Below are 16,635 nucleotides of genomic sequence, written 5' to 3'. Positions count from 1 at the left end.
TAATTATTTTTGGCCTTGATTTTCAAATAGCCAGAACTTCATTGAAGTCATACCCTGTCAGTCAGCGTGGAACCTATTCACAGTAGAGTTTTAGATTAAACAAATGAGTCACTGAAATCATCATGTTCCTTGAAATTGGCTTGCATTTCCAATTCCCTTCCTGTTCATGAGAAAAAAGCAAACAGGTCAGACAGACAAATAAATACAAGCGTTTGACCACAAATGCACCCAAGTGCTAGATATCAAGTGCCTGTGTACTAGTATTTCAGTATCACTTCAAAAGCAAAACAGGTACCTTTCAAAATGGAGACGCAAATACATGTCAGAAGATGACTGCTGTGGCCCTTCTAGTATCTTTTAGATCAAAAATAAATAAATCTGCATAAGAAGTCTAATGATCAAACTACAAAAACACATGTAATGGGAATAATGCAACAGATTACATTGTGGTGCCCCGAGGAGTAGACTAGTTAGTATGGAAAACTAGCTTAAAGCCTCTACCAACTTCAGATCCTTTCTATTAACACTACAGATGAATTTTAATACTGATATCACTCTGGATTTCAGCCCCAGTTTTGAGAAATCCTGCTCTTCTCTACTCAGTAAGAATACCTAAAACATGACCTAACTTTGCTCATACCCATATTGCTATGACTGTTCTACTGCACCATTGCAGATACCCTTCTATGTGCATTTCTGTACCCCTCTAAATAAACCCTACAAAACATTATTCTCACCTATATTACTGCACTGTTATATTCCTTATAACAAATGGTAAATAAGAACACAAACATGGAGGAAAGAAAGCTAACAGACTGCAGACTAAATAGCAATAAGGTATGCTTTTCACCAAAAAGAATTTTAAAAAATGCATAGAAGTGACTGAACCAATTTACAAAAGGATCTCCAGTAAGACCAACTCCTAAGGCATACAGATGAAATGGGTTCAAAGATACTAAAAGAAAGGGAGTTGTTTTGTGTTTTGATCTTGATGAACTTAAACACGATATGGCTTTAGCTGTTTGAACCAGACAGCTCACTAAATTGTCAGCTAGCCAACAGGGCAGTCGGGCAGCTTAGAGCCCAACCCTAGGTCCAAATTTTGGGGTGTTTAGATGATATTACCAAACTTTAGCCCTAAACAAATAATGTGCAGACCAAATATAGAACCTGCTCCTTAACAAAAACAGGCCAAAATAATTGGAAATGCAAAAAGTCTACAAAGATAGGCTTTCATGAGCCACAGGGACACGTTGTATTATGGGACAGCACCTCACATGAGGCCTAAACTTTTGATTTGCAGTTGTTTTCATTTTCATTTCAGAACCTGAAGATTTCTGAATGTTTCCAAGGCACTTCCACCCCCCCCCTCCAGGAAAAAGCCAACGTAGGAAATTCAATGCAGTGCCTTTATTGCAAGGTGCATTTTAATCTAAAAACTAAACCACCCTGGAACTAGGGCATATTTTCATAATGAGAAAAAAATTACACATTGTGGTTTCAATGGCATATCTGCCGCTAACAAGGCAGCCTGCAAGAAGCCTGACAGCAAGAACCCCACTGAAAAAAAGGCAGAATTGGCTATTTAAGAGTTGCCACATTTAGACAGTGACAGAAAGCACCTGGGGGTGGCGGGGGTGGGGGATCACGAGGACTATTTTTAAGTAACAGACATCCTGTTTTTATGGAAAAAAAGCATATCAATCATTTTATTACTGCATGATGAATTAACATTTAAACATTTAATTACAAGCCAAAACTCTTTTAAAATTGTCTACATCTCCAGTTTACGGAATTACCCCACCAGATGGGAACGCAATGCCCAGTATTGCAAGTTTAACATGTATCTGCAAACCTATAAAATCTAGATTAGTGATACATTTTGGCAATACTTGTTTTAAACAGAACCCTTCAGAGCTTTTAGCTCAGTCAGCTGTTACAGACAGGCTCCAGAAGCAATTTACAGGAATGATTAAACCTTCTCAGTCACTAGCAGGCAGTTCCTTTCATCTTGTAACTAGGCTTTAAACCTGGGCCTGGACACCCACCTCTGGTCACAGGGGTGATCTGTTCTTCCTTATTACCTGAGCCTTAAAGCTCCACGTGTTTCCAGGACTGTGAGTTCCTCCCCCCATAATACTGGCTAATAGCTCCCTAGGAATGCCAACATAAAATTTACTGCCAAATTAAATATTGTTCTCCAGCTTAGCAGCCTCCTTTCCCTTGGAACTCACCTCGGCAGTTAGAGTTGACACCGTGACATTTAGACATCCCTGGAAGCTGGGCAGACTTCACTACTCCCCTCTGCTGCAAGCAGTAACAGGAGCAAGAGCTGCAGTGTATGTACTGATGTGGCACCTTGAACAGATTCAGATGTGAAGCTCACCATAAGGTCACAAAGCTTTTTGGTGGGGCAGTCTCAACCTGAGTTTTGGACAAGTCACACAGTTGGATGCACGTTGAGTACTAGAAGGATTCCTCAATTCATTCTAACCAGCAAACAATCCGAAATGGGGAGGACCCATTCCACCACGAAGCACCCCTCAATGAAAGAAGCACATCACACTGAAATTGGTCTCAGTGGAGCACCTTTGCTGGGACACAAAGAAGAAAGCCAGTTACTGGGAGTTCACAGACAGACTGTGGATGGTTTTCCACATCCATGGTCTGATGCTTTTCACAAGCATGGTCAGAGGAAAAACCTGGAACACAAACTTAGCAACTCACTGTTGCTATCCAGATACTTTTATTTTTTTTATGTAAATGAAAGCATACCACCACTAAATAAAGACAGAAATAAATTTTCTTCTTTACATTTACTACATGAAATAATAGGCACTCCTGCCCTCCAGGAGTATCTAGATCACCAAATGCTGGGAGTAGCTGTGTATTAGGATGCTGCTGCTTTCCAGATAAGTAGGTTTAGATCAAAGTTGAGGAATGCTTACTTAGTGAATAATTAGACATGATTTTTTGACACAACTCTTGGTTTTTACTCGTATTAAGAGGAGAGCCAAGCACGCAGGAAAGTTTCTAGATATAGTCAAGTGTTTATTGTCAAGGTAACAAAAGGAAGAAGGATAGTAAACTGTATAACTATAATACAAAACAAGTAACCTACATTTTCATCTCATAAGCATTGCATATATCTCACCTTATCAAAAGCAAGGACAATATGAGATCATAAGAAAGGTGTGGTTCAGAGGAAGTGGGAAAAGTGCTCAGCACAAATAATCCTTAACCTTGATAAGTCATTCCACAGGTGATCAAAAGTCAATTAAGCTTCTCTCAGTTCTCCATCATGTCTTTCCATCTTTGCATTGCTTCATAGATAAAATATTTGCTGCAACTTTCTTTCCAGTGCTGAATAAAACAATGAACTTTGATGTTGTGTCCCAGCTACTTTCTCAGCAACTACAGCAGATCCCAAGATCTTCCAAACCCAGGTTCCAACAACAAACACCTCAGAGACCCCTGCCAGACAGCTCATCCATACCTAAGACTTCAGAAGCCTCTGTTACTCACACAGAGAACAAGGTCCAGAATGAATACAGAGCAGCTTGTTCACTGGGCAGCACAGAAACACCTGGCACACACTGCGACAGGCTGCCTAGAGAGCCAGCTCCATCCTAAAAATACTCAGTGGTCATCTGGAAAGGGTCCTGAGCAACTTGGTCTAACCTAAAAGTTCTTCCTGCTTCAAGTATGGTACTGACTACGTGACCTGTAGTGGTCCCTTCAAACCATTTAACATTCCCTGCACTGAATGTGCACAATAGACACTTCCAACCACCCACGTGTTTCTTTGTATTAGCCAGACTGATAGTAAACTCCCATGTACCTGCACTTCATCTACTAGATTTTGCCACTCAACACTTTAAAAATGAATCGAATTAGACTACTAATACCAAAACAGTCCTAAGCTTATCACTGCAATAATTAGCTAGGAGTCTCAGTGTTCACAATGGATTTTCCTAGCTTACACTTAACGAACAGACACTTTCTTCATTAGATAGCACCAGTACACATCAGAAATTTCAGGGCAACTTTAGTTCTGATTTAATTAATATAAAATGTTGGACAAGAAATAAACAGACAAGAAGAAAATCTAGATACAAGATCTCTCAACTTTGATGCTCAAGTCTTCATTTTTATCATGGCTAATCAGAAAAGCAACTATTTCTAATTGAATTTCTTCATGTTCACAGCATTGTTTTTTTGCCATCAATAAAGCATGAATTTTCTAACATGCAAAAAAAAGAGACCAAGGCAACTGTAGAAATATGAATTATGCAATTACGTTATATGCTAAATTTGTGTACTTTCCTTCAGTGTCAAATCACAATACTATTTCAAGATGCAACTATGAATAAAATTTGAAGTGTCACATTTACTATGAACATACGCTTCAGCTTTAAGCCATACGAAGTTACATTCAAATTGCAAATCCATGGGAACAGTCCATTCCTAAGGGAAAAGGTGTTCTGCAAGTACTTCCTCTTCCTCTTAGATTGGATCAATTTAGCTGCTGTCAAACGTCAGTCTTAGAGCAGAGAACTGACCAGTTTGTTTCCTTACTCCAGCAACAGGAAGAAACGGCGTGCACATTCCAGCTTGCCTGAGTCTCTTCCAAGCAATTAAAACTTGAATTCTGTTGTACTACAGAGAAGGTCCATGCATTGCTGCAGAAGAGCTGCATCACTACCTTAAGTTTTATACTTAAAAGAAAGCACAGATGCTCATAAAACAAGAAGTACCTAGCCTTTTGAACAATCATTGCACTAATGAAACCTGTACTAATGTAACATCTCTATCTAGGTAGCCGCATGCTTTATGGAAAGTTTTGATTTCTGATTTTTAAATATATACACACACATCAAATATATATACGCTGGGTTTACACATCCAAATATATAAAATATATACCTGAAATATGTATTCATATATATGAATATACACACACACACTTATGTAATTTTCCACTCCTACCCTCGGAATCACAGCTATAACACTAGAACAGCAAACACACCCAGGGATGGTTATACAGGGCTTTTAAAGTAGGCAGAATTATCTTAAACCTCTAAAAAGAGGGCAACAAAGAAGTCACGTGAGATTTTGAAGAGTATCAGCTCAGACTCCTGACAGGACAGCTATGATGTTCATTCTCTTAAGAAGGAAGGAAAGACCAGAAGTGAGTCAGGATTGACAAAATAAAGATTCAGAAATAACAATGGTGTCAGTAGTGCAAATGCACATGGGGGGTTCTGGAGATTCTCTGAAAAGCAATGCTCCCCAGCTGTGATTCCCAACACATTAGCTTGTGGCATGCCTTTTTGTTTCTAGTGTCGCTTCACAACAGATAGCCTGGAGAGCCGGGTTCTTTAGAAAAAGAGAAATAAAGAGCACTCTACTAGGGGTCCTCCTGAATTGCCAGAGACCAGCATAGCCATCCTAAAGCACAAAATTCATAGCATAATTGATGCAGCCATCAGGTGCTGCAATAAATTTCACCTTCCATTTCATGTATCATCAGTTTCCAGTGCCTAATAACTACCTCTCCCCCTTTCCCCAGCATAACCATTTCTGGTCTGAAAGATGGGCACGTACTTACTTAAAAGGCACTTGTGGTGAAGGCTCACGGGAAAAAGTTTATACTATGCCTTGAAGTGTGATATTGCTTCCTTTGAGCACTGAATTAATATGACTGGTTCCCCTTTTTAAACTTTTATATATGTATTTTCCTACTCCAAATGAATTAGTGAAACCAATGAATATCTTATTTGAAAAAAGTGAAATTAATTTTACTATATAAATCCTTGTTCCCCTAGGTATGGGGGAAAAATGCGTTACATGACTGTTTCATTCAGCATTTCTACCTTCACATTGACCATTAATGTACAGAACAGAAAGAGCAAGGATAATGTGTTATTTGAGAAGAACCTTTTTATGTAGCTGTGGTTCAAGGAGGGATTTCCTTCATTCATTCTATTTTTAAAATCCATGAAACGAGGCTGAAGTTCCAGCTAATCTTATTTCTTTCAGATGTCAGCTCAGAAAGAAGAGGAAAGATTTGCTTTCAACTTTGAGCCGCTTAGATTGCAGGTCCCTCCACAAGCTATTATTCAGATCCATCCAGTTGCAATGAAGTGCCCAACTCCCCCTCAATGTGCAGCTGAAACTAAAGGATTTTTTTTTTATATATAATCATACTGGCAAATACTAAAAGGAGGATGTGGGCATGCACAAGTGAGGCACCTTGCAGCTCTCTCCCCTAGTGAGCTACAAAATCCCATGTAGATGAGATTTTTGCCACCTGGCTGTCTAAAGGCAGTCTGTTAGACTGTCAGATGATAAATTAATGCTTTGGCATGGCATGCCATATAGATTTACAAAAAAAAAATCAGTTATATCTGAATAGTAACAGAACAATTATGGACCACAAACACCATACTCAGTAACAACAGCTACATGAAATATGGGATGTAGGGTAAAATTGTGATTTTATTATGAAACAGTTCTTAAATTTCAAGAATAAGAGCACTAAAATTTTCCTTAAGGGGAAAAAGTTACCCTTGATTGCGATTTTAAAGCATATATTCTAAGAATTAAACACTTTTAAATATTTCTATTACCATAGTAATAGTGCATAACAAATTAAACCACGAATAGGGCCTAGTTCATTAGGTGCAGCAAAACAAAGCCAGCTCCTGCGATAATTGCTTGAGCTACTTGTTGTACTGTGAGCATTAGGCAATTAATATTGAAACTGCGTTGTCTCAGCCCGAGGGAAAGATGTCATATAGTTAAGGAACTACATTTTCTATTGTGCAATGCCTTGTTTGGATTGCTCGTCTCTATCTGATCTGCATGAACTCTGGAAAGTTATCATTTAAGCACGCATTGTGCAAATCCCTGTGCTTCAGCTAGTTCCAGCTGCTGCAGCAAGAGCACCAGATTCAGCGTCTCCCTAGTAACATGCACCTGGGCTAGAAAAGACTCTGGCTCAGGCAAGGTATCGCAGGGATATGACAGGAATTTCTGAAAGTGACTAAAAATGACCATTCCCACCAGTGAAGGAAATCTGCTCCGAACAACTGAACTCATGCCCACGGGCTTTTAAGCACCCTCTGCTCCAGCAATGACCAGAAGTGTTTTCTGCCAGCCTGAGCCAGTCAAGCTAACAACACCCATCTTTGCCTGATGATGGTAAAAAAAAACAAGCCAAAGCTATTTTCAAATCACACCAGGATCAGATTATTACTATATAAACATATATACACACACGCGTGCAATACAAACACAGTTTATATACATATGTAGTTTTAAAAAAGAATGGGGGAAAAAAAAAACAAAGCTTAGAAGATTCTGCCTTGTTGGGAAACATCACACTCAAGTACTGCAAATCCTTCTAAACTCCCCAGCATAATAGATGTCACTAATTTTTTTTATGCAAATATCTTATCTTTAATGGGTTACAACAGATCTTCTAATTAAGATGTGTTCTAATATTCAAAATTTGAGACCTTTTTCAGGAACAAACGAAGCTGTTCTTTCAACATCCAGCCAAATAATAGGACTATACCTCTTCCCTAGAAAGGTAAAGAAATTAGATTATTTCCCAACAACTAATGTACAATTTCTCTGCAAGGCCTCCTCAGTTCAACTCTATTATTCAGACTTGTTTTTTCCTCTCCCCCAAAATCAGTGCAGCAAAGTAGATCTAAAAAGCAAGATATCGATTATGACCACCATTCACTATGAGAGAAATTAACTGTCAGGAGAACATTTAATGAATTAGCTCTGCAAACGCATAAAAAATGTTCTTACAACTCAAAGACTTTGAGTATTTACAACCCCCTAAAATTATCCCAAGGGCCAAATTACTTTGCAGTATCAATTAGTGAAAAATCCCAGTGAACCAATTTTTAAACATATGCAAGAATTATAAAGCACATTTTTTCCCTCTGCTATAAGTAGCAGCTGTCCTATTTATCTTTCAGGCTTTTTACTCCACACTGTGACTGTTTGTATATAAACTTTGACAGAAGTAGCAGAATATTTTTAAGAGCTCTCCCTGCTCCCTCTACCCCCCCCCAAAAAAAAAAAAAAAAAAAAAAAGACTGTGCTTCAATACTTCAAGATAAGCATCAGAAAACAACCTTTAAGAGGAACCATGTAACTCATTATTGTTTTAAGCCTATCCCTATAAACACTGTTGGCTAATTCCATTTAACTAGAGAAAGCCAGGTTACCCTCTGGGAAAATCACAGATTAGCCTACGCTTACAAAAAGTAATTCTTTGAACTTCTAACTACGTATTTCACCTCTGCAAAGACTTCCCCGTCGCCATCTCACACACACACCCCTCTGTAAGGCTTCATTGCCTGGCAAATAAGACACAAAATAATGCACAGATGGCAGTCATTTGGCCAAGTGATATCATATGAAACAACAGGCAGAGCAGTAGTGAAATGGTTTAATAGTTACACTGCTGCAATGCAGTTTTCACACCCAATCTCAGAGTTATGCAAAATACTCTTCTGGCCCTGGTGCCACAAAGGCAGGTGGCATTTCCTTGAAATTATGGAACTAGCAAGATACAGCAATATTCAGAGGTTTGTGGTATCGAATCGTAACAGTTCATGCAAATAAGGGTAACACCACACTTCTGAGTTTTCAAACGCTTGTAATGACAGAGTGCAATTCCCTCCCCTAGCAATGGCTTCAGCACTCAATTTTACCACCCTCTTCTCTTGCAGTAGACTTTAAAAAAAACACTTTGAATGAAATTTAATTAGGTAAATCCATTAACCCTCCTAAATGGATGAAGTTAGATTAATTCAAGCCACATTACCTATTAGTTCACTAGCACCACAAGCTGTAACTTGGTAACCTGACAGCTTATTTTCCCTCCCCATTCCCTCTTTCTGGGTTACATTTGTATTAGTTTAGCCAATAACCCCTGCAGTGTAGTCAGATACATGCTGAAGCCATGAGAAGGGAGGAGTGAGGAAAGATTAAGTATTGGAGAGGCAGTTCGAGAGGGGTTTTCAAATTCTTTCCTAAGAATCGTTGCTTTCTAGTACTGGAAACTCCTGGATCTTTTTCCCAGAAAATGCTTTATAGATATTGGCCTCCCTGGTATCACTTACAGGTTAAACCTGACAGACTACACAAAGTGCATAACCTGTAAATTAAAAGGGAACCAACAGATATGGTGCTGATATGCATAAGATTCTAAAAAATAATTTTAAAAAAGCTTTATACGAGAGAAAGCTGCAAAGGTTTTCAAAGCAGAAAGTTAAAATTGCAAAAGCCCAACTATCATGGTTCTTTGTTGCTTTCAGTTTTTTTTAGTAGGTCACCTTTAAAATTGGAAAATTTGTTACTTACTTTTGAAGGACACAAAGGCCGTGTTTCCAAGTCTCCATTACATTACAGGTGTTTGTTTTGACACATGCTTCAACAGAGTAGCATTCGGGAGTCTAAGTAAAAAAAAATAAATAAACAAACTTTTAAAAAGATGACAATATAGGACAATATTAGTATTACCTTTCAACTACAGGACATGTCAAAAAGTAATTTATTCTCCAAGTGGGCCCAAGAAATTTTCTAGCATCAAACAGAAAAATTGGCGTGTAAGACTACACCACCACCCAGGTTTCTTGTGAGGAGAAGCAGCCAATCTTTCTCACATGTAACAAGTGCTTTATTTTTATAAAACTTGCTTGGTATGACATGGCCCCACCACATTACCAGTGGCCAAACCAACGTTTCTCATGTTCATGAATAACTGGTGTGCACAGTTCAGTTTCTACTACCGTTTTATCACATACATTGCTTATATTGAACTCCAGGAAGGGAAAAGAGTGTGAATGTCCCAAAGCTGATTCTACCTTAAGACTCCTACAACTGTGGATGTTTTTTGTGTGATATTGCATTTTCTGTCCATTGTCTTACTTCTGTGTAACCTGCAGTTATCCCTTCAGAAAACACCTGTGACTTGTATTTAGTGTGGTACACAATCGCTCTATTACATTAACATCAGCTAGACTTGAGCATGAACAACTCTGTAATTAATGAAACTCAACACTAAAGTCACAGCATTATATCTCAGTTAATTAAATATGGCTCATCTGAAAACTTTTTCTTGGTTTTATTTGTTTTTAAGAAAAGAAAATAAGCATGGAGCAAAAGAAGCCAAAAATTACAATGCAAATGAACAGCTTGAAAAAGTATTTTAATTGCACAGAGCTTAATAGTGGTATAGTTTAACAAATAATAAGAGTCAGGAAGTAAGTAGAAAGCTAACCCATTAAAATAGTTAGCGATAAACTTCTAATTGCCTTTTGGCCACCAGCCTCTAAACTTTGGCATCACTGAAACTGTACAATGACTTGAATGACTTGAAATAAGAGTGGGTAATTACCATTGGTCTCTGTACACAACAATTCCAATCCATCACCAAATCTTTCACTGAGAATGGATGCCTTTCATTTTCTGTAATTACTATAAACATTGTCCTGTCACAACCAAAATTTCCTTACTATAGAAAACCCTATATATTTTCACAACAGAGTATTTTCTGCTCTTCTATTCTGCCATGAATAGACCGAATCCATTACAGCTGAATGTATTGATTGTTAAGAAAAAGCAGTCAACCTCCTACTGCAACTACAGATAAATGTTAAATGAGTTCAAATGCGCATCTGGAATCTTTTCTCACCTACATTCAAAGAAGTGTACAACCAACCCTCTTTCAGTCTGTTAACCATGCAAGCAATAAGAATGACAGAGGAGCAGAAACTCAGTCTCAGCACTCTTACAAATAAAATGGACAGGTTTTGAGGGAGGTTTGGAGTTCATTCAAGAGAAAAAAAATCCCTGTTGTTGTTGCCATGAAAGGTTTCACAGATTTCAGGTTTCACAACCTGAAAGAAGATGGTTGTGAACATAAAGCTTCCTTTATGTTGATATAAAAGCAGTTCAAGCCATACCTTTACACTCTGGCTTACCTCTCCTTTCAGCCTCCCCTCCTTTGTTACATTTGCCATTTATTTTTTTGATTTTGAAAATTTTTGATTTGCTGTTCATATTCTTCCTAAGTGAAATATTTATTCCACTTTCTATGTTTGAGACTTCATATATACCTAACAAGTGGAAAAACGTCTCTCTTTCCTTACTATAAAGCCCTGCAGAAGTATTGCCAGATATGTAAAATGGAGCTGTAACCTCTGAAAAAAATGTACTGGTATTACCTGCAGTTTAATTTCTCTTACATGCTGAATTATTTTTTTATACAATTTTAAGCACTATTAGCCATCTGAAGAAAGGAGCATGGGCAAACCTAAAAGGCCTGAAATAAAGGGTTTTCACACAAGCCCATAAGATTGATCCTATAATTTAGATTTTTTTGAAGCAAGTCATGTGCCCAAAATATAGTTTACAACTGCCTACTGGCCTCCTCTTCAACCACAGCACATCCGTTGATTACAGGATTTCGGCTCATACCCAAACCCCTCGGCAAATCGGTCTGTGAACCTGTGCCGCTGTGCTGAAGCTGAACGGTTGGAGACAAAACCAGAAGGCACTGCTCTTCTGGCAGAGCAGGTCTTCACGTGCTCAGGAAAAAGATGGGGGGTGCTGTTTTGGGGTCAGTTCACATTTGTTTTGTTAAAAGTTCATGTACTTATGCCGCTTCTCTTCCCCCACTAAATGTGCACAGAAATATCACTTTTCATACTGTGTTTCTCAAAATAAAGGCAAATTACTAGGCCACAGGCCTAGTCCTGCCGGTGTCTGAGGCTTGAAACCAACACCCATTCCATCTCAGGCTTAGTGGGGTTGAGCGTGGCTCTACATCTATATGAAGTTAAACAACCAGGACTGAAAGTCTGAAAGCAATTTCACCAGCTACTGGTACCAACTCAAAAAATAAAAAAATACAAATAACAATAAAAACCCACCAAGTTTTCGTGGGCTGAGTTGTTATCCACCAACTGGAAAGGCTGGTAAAAGCAGAGCAGCACACATAATTTAAGTATCATAAAACCAAGCTGGCCAAAACTACATAGATGCCCTATACTTCATCTTCCCCCTCTTTTTCTTTTTTTTTTTTTTTTTTTTTCTTCTTTAAAAGGCAGATATGCTTCTTTCTAGTTGTGTTATTGATTTGGAGGCTCTAAAGATTAGGGGGAAGTGGCAAGGAAAAATCATGTTTAAATGTAAAGACGGCATTTGAAAAAGAACAAAGCCTTAAGTTTCCACAATGCTGTGAGAATTACATTGCCAGTTTTTCTCCTCCTACCCTCTATTATTCTGCGTGATATAATCACATATTACACACAGGCATTAATCAAAAGCGTCTCAAAGCTTTTCACAAACATCTCGTTAGGCCTTATAAAAAAAAAAATAAATGGTCGTTTTCCATCCTTGCAGACAAAGCTGACTGGCAGACAGGCACCTGACCCAGACAACCCTCCTGTCTCTACCAGAACCCAAATATCTGCCTCGTTGCTCTGCCACACACCTGGACCAGGCTGGACGCTCCTTCTGGCCTCCCTCAGCCAGCTTCAAAACCCTCACTGTATAAACACAGTGCTAGGTGCAGTTATGCCACTTGAAAACTATTTAGCTGAGCAATTTGACTGGAGAGAAACTGCTCTTAAAATAAGCTGCAGGGCTTTCTTTGTATTAGGACCAAATACACAGAGCACTCGAACTACAGGCGAAGAGCAGTGCTGAAAACCAGCCGGGCTAAAACAAGCTCTTCAGCCCAGTAACACAAGGTTTGTAGGAGCTGAACGTGCTAAAAAGCATATTAACTCCACTTGAAAAAGTTAACATTTCATTCCCATTCTTCCCTTGAAAGCACACAACAATGCAAATATGCCTCCAAAAACATAAAACCAGGCTTCATCTCAGCAATATTCTGATGAATATTTATCAATTAACACTACATAAAATGAATAATTGGAAGTATCAAATCCCTCCCTGCATGCGAAACCAGTGGAAGACAAATGGTGTATCTTGAGAACAAGGCACTTTGCAGCCTTCCTGAGAAAAGCTCTTGTCACCTCTGCATTGGTAAGATGGTGTGACCGGGGCTGTCCTGCTGTGCCCTACAGAGCTAGGGCAGGAATTTATGGGAGAACCTACTTAAGGCAGAAGAGGAGAGGAAAAATCTAACCAAATCTCACTACACAAATTCAGATCACAGGCAAGACTTGTTTTGGACATGCTGAGCTTAGCCGGAGGTATTAATATCCCAAACCACTTGCTCACAACTGACGATCCCTCAAGTGAGATCTTATTTAATGTACAGGGGCAAAAGCAGCCAGATGGGCCAGGCACGAGCTAACCCCGCATCTTAGACACACAGCACTCGTGCTCCCCTTCCTCCCAAAATTGGGAAAATGAGGAGGGGAAAACCATCTGGCAGTGGGGAAAGCATGGGGCTATTTCCAATGACACCTCTGTACACACAAGTGCTTTTTCCTGAGGGTTTGAGGAACGCTGCGCTGGCATGCACCAACAGGTACGGGCATCTTCCTCACCCGCACAAACACCTCAGATGAAGAACTGCAGCACAGAGCTAATGAAAGTATCCAGCACCATAAACCACTTCACATCATCCTTCCCAGCTTCATAAAAACTTCTCAAGACAGGCAGAAAGTAGTCTCTAATAAAGTTTTGTACAGACAAACTCTCATTTTTGCCATTTTTAATGTTTTATACTTTAAAAAGAACCACATGCCTAGAATTAATTTACCAGATATTAAACTTAAAATTAAAAGGCAACACCCTTTTCTTTACGGTGACCTGACAAAGAGGTGAGCGCATTAATAAAACTTCAAAACACACATAATAAAGTTTACAACATTTGTTATACTGTAGTCAAGCCCGAGTTATTAAATGTTAGCTCTGCAGCTGAAGATGCAATACACCAAACTGAGAGTTTAGAAATATTTTACAACAAACCAAACTGCAGTTAAAACCTGAGAAGCACCCAAGGGAACAAGAAATGCTTATGCATACAAGCATCTCAGAACAAGCCTGAGCATCATATCCCTGTTTCATTCCTCACTGCTCCGTATCTGCTCCCAGGTAGAGAGTGACCCTACCATACAAGCCCCAAACACTCAGCTATGAGCGGGCTCCTACACTGAGGGAAACCTCTTGCTTCCAGTTCCCAAACACACTGTTATGAATATTTGGGGATAAAGTAAGGCAGCCACTGCCCCTCCCCACTAACACAGAGGCCATATTCCCGTGGATAAATCCTCTGCAGCTGTATGCCATGCCAAAACCTAATCTGAGACACCAAACTGTGAACTCCTAACACAACACTGCATTCCACACTGGTGGCAGAGCACATTTCACCGTTGGTGGCTTTTTTTTAAACAGAGTAAAAATACATCATGTTCAAAAAACTGATGATGAACATCTGCACGATCTCTGCAGTAGCACTGATGTCCACACCCTGGAAAATGATTTTTGTCATTTTTATCTAGAAGCCATCCTTATCTTGTCTGTTCCACAGCCTGTGAACGTGCTATTCCGTATCAGCCACAGGGTTTGGTTATCTGAAGGGCTGGACAAACAAACTTTGGCAGTTTGAGAAATATAATTAAAAAAAAAAAAAAAAAAGAACACTGAGGGAGACTAAGTCAAGTTCCACTTCATAATTAGTCATTTCTATGAACATGTGCTGACATTTTCCAGCATATGGCCATTTCTTCTAAAGCAGAAACTGAAATTTCACGTAAGTTACTTTAGTGAGCTGTTTCCCAGTGCTTGTGCTTTCCTCTCCTCCCAGACAGGACTGCGAGACTTCTTGCTAGCCACCCACTTCCACGCGCGGGATAGAGAAACTGGCACAAGACCCAGGACAGTCTCTCGTTCTTACTTGCCAAACTGGCACCCTCGCTGCCTAAAAGAAACCCTCCCGAGCAGCCTGATCACCCAACTTCAAATTAAAGAACAAAGTTTGGAACAGGGAAGAAGGATGCAGACATAGCACTGCCATACCACTGCTGCACCTCCTCGCCCAGGGCCCCTGGGCAGCAGGCTCCCTCCCTGAGCAATACTTGCAAGATCTCAGAAATATTTGCTAACTTCACCTCATGCTTGCTTCTGGTTTTAGGACGGTTCTTCTTCCAAACTAGGTGCAATAAGGAGCTGCCTGGTAACTCACCAACCATCATCAAATCTTTCTAGCTGGTGTCCATGCATAAGCATATTAAGTGCAATGGCATTCACAAAAATTATAAGACAATCCACAAATGTAAACAAACACAGGACATCCTTTCCATAAGGAAGCCCGGGAACAAACAAGTTACACAATGCATTTTATAAAAAGCAACGTTTAGCATTTAGTGAATGCGTAATACAGTCACCTTTTATGAAGGAGTAACAAGCAAAACAGAATACCATGCAGGAATATAAAGGAAATAAAGAATTGAATATGCAGAAAGAGCTGTCTGCCTTTCAAAGGGTGTTATGACTTGGATACATTCCTTTACATGACTTCTACTCGAACATACTTACTCAAAAATACACTGTCATCAGCACCAAGTTACAGCTCTCCTTCATGCTGACATGCTACTGTACTTGTCACTAGTACAAGATGAAAAACTTTTAACTTTTTTACTTTATTCATGCAGGCCCTATCAGCCAATACAGGACTTCAGGTCTTACAATTTTTGTTGTTGTTTTTAAATAATAAATGCACTGACCTATCGTAGCTCCGCGCTTTCTGGCAATAACGATCAGGCACTGAACGGAAATTCATTCAACAGAGCTGCAGAAAACTGTGAAGTTTTTTGTTTTGTTTTTCAAGGAGAAAAGGGAAGGAAGGAAGGGAGTTATTCACAGTTTAGAAGCTTTTCTACAAAGATTTCAGAACAATTAAACTAATTAGGCTTAATTTTCATATAGTTAGATTATTATACTAACAATATATTCAAAAGTGATGTTCTCTGACACCGTGTGCAGTAAAATAATGAAATTTCACAATTAGTTTAGGACCATCCAGCCCTACAGCACATCCATGCCACACGATTGCTGTACCTCAACCACACAATCCCAGTCCTCCCCTGGGCCCACACTAAGAAGTGGCGAGTGGCAAAACTGGATCACTCTGCTGCTCTGGTTGAAAAACCAAAAAAGTCCTACATGTCAAAAAAAAATTGTGCAGATGCACAAGCTGATCCATTGAACTATGAGATAAATCTTTTAATAATACTTACGCAAAAAAAAAAAAAAAAAGGTAAATCAAATAATCCAGTAGAAAGAGTGCAATGTTAGGTTGCCTCCAACATGAAGCCTCACCTCGTGAGTGGGAGGATCCTGTTCTTTACCCTCAGCTGAAACCAGAGAGAAACGACACCAATTGCACATGCTGCCGTAGCTGTCTCTTGGACACGTGCATGTTTGGAGAAGGTCTGGAATGTGTCAGTTCTGCAACCTACCACAGAGATCAAAATCTCATTTTCAATACTGGTTTTGAACTTAATTTTAGGACATGCTGCCAAATACATTTTTTTGCTTCGTTTCAGAACCATGTATTTCCACTAGGAAAATGAGAATTTACATTAAAAACTATGTAGTAGGAAATAGGGTATTTAATAAAAT

General features: G+C 39.2%; 1 protein-coding gene across 5 annotated transcripts in view; it reads right to left on the bottom strand.

The window, feature by feature from the left end:
• The window catches only part of SIPA1L1 (signal induced proliferation associated 1 like 1), a 206,210-nt gene that overhangs the window by 160,102 nt on the left and 29,473 nt on the right, over nt 1-16,635 (bottom strand). For all 5 annotated transcript variants that reach the window (XM_084519499.1, XM_084519498.1, XM_084519502.1 and 2 more), the window contains exon 2: nt 9,394-9,485. The gene's annotated coding sequence lies outside the window, so the exon portion shown is untranslated. The remainder of the gene's footprint in view (nt 1-9,393; nt 9,486-16,635) is intronic.

The sequence above is a fragment of the Aythya ferina genome (assembly GCF_964211825.1).
Source record: "Aythya ferina genome assembly, chromosome: 5".
Taxonomy (NCBI): domain Eukaryota; kingdom Metazoa; phylum Chordata; class Aves; order Anseriformes; family Anatidae; genus Aythya; species Aythya ferina.
Note: the sequence above shows the minus strand (reverse complement) of the source record. Positions and strands in the feature narration are given on the sequence as shown.